This window comes from Chrysochloris asiatica, unplaced genomic scaffold, assembly GCF_000296735.1.
Source record: "Chrysochloris asiatica unplaced genomic scaffold, ChrAsi1.0 scaffold00222, whole genome shotgun sequence".
NCBI classification, from domain to species: Eukaryota; Metazoa; Chordata; class Mammalia; order Afrosoricida; family Chrysochloridae; genus Chrysochloris; species Chrysochloris asiatica.
This window is the reverse complement of record NW_006408740.1, coordinates 235,027-235,644: the sequence shown is the minus strand read 5'-3', so window position 1 is coordinate 235,644 and position 618 is coordinate 235,027. Positions and strand designations below refer to the sequence as shown.

Below are 618 nucleotides of genomic sequence, written 5' to 3'. Positions count from 1 at the left end.
AAGCACTGTCGCAATAGAAAACACACAGGCATGGGTAAAAGAATGTTTCTGGAAAATGCCAAAGGCACTGGACATAAACCCCAACTTTGTGTTTCGCTTCTCTTCGAGGCCTTGCCATGTCCATAGGATGGGAGGCTACTTGGTCCAGCTGACTTTGGGGATGTCGTAATGCTCCGTGAGTGTGTCCAGGTGCCTGTTGAAGTCCTCCACTCTCTGCTTGTGGGTTTTAGATGCTTTCTTCAGGATCCTTTCCATTTGCTGCTTCTCTTGCATCTTCTCGAAGGCCACCTGGGCAGGGGTCCTCTTATCCAGGCCACGCCGCTTCTCTTCCTCGTTCTTTTTGTTCGTTCCCATCGCTTCCAGAAGTTTCGCCTTGTCTTTGTCCTTCTTTTTCTTCTTCCGCTTGGTCACGCCGAGCTCTGCGATGCCTTTCAGTTTCAGGGGACCCTTCTGGACCTGCTTGTAAGCTGCCATGGCGCCTGCAGGCAATCTCATTGTTTCATTTCTTGACTGCTGCTTCCATGAGTGTTGATAGTTGATCCAAGAAGGATGAAGTCCTTGACAACTTCAATCTTTTCTCCATTGATAAGAATATTGTTTATTGGTCCAGTGGTGAGG

General features: G+C 48.5%; 1 pseudogene; it reads right to left on the bottom strand.

The window, feature by feature from the left end:
- Positions 1-135: 135 nt before the first annotated feature.
- Positions 136-474, bottom strand: LOC102818457 (annotated as a pseudogene).
- Between the last annotated feature and the right edge of the window lie 144 nt (positions 475-618).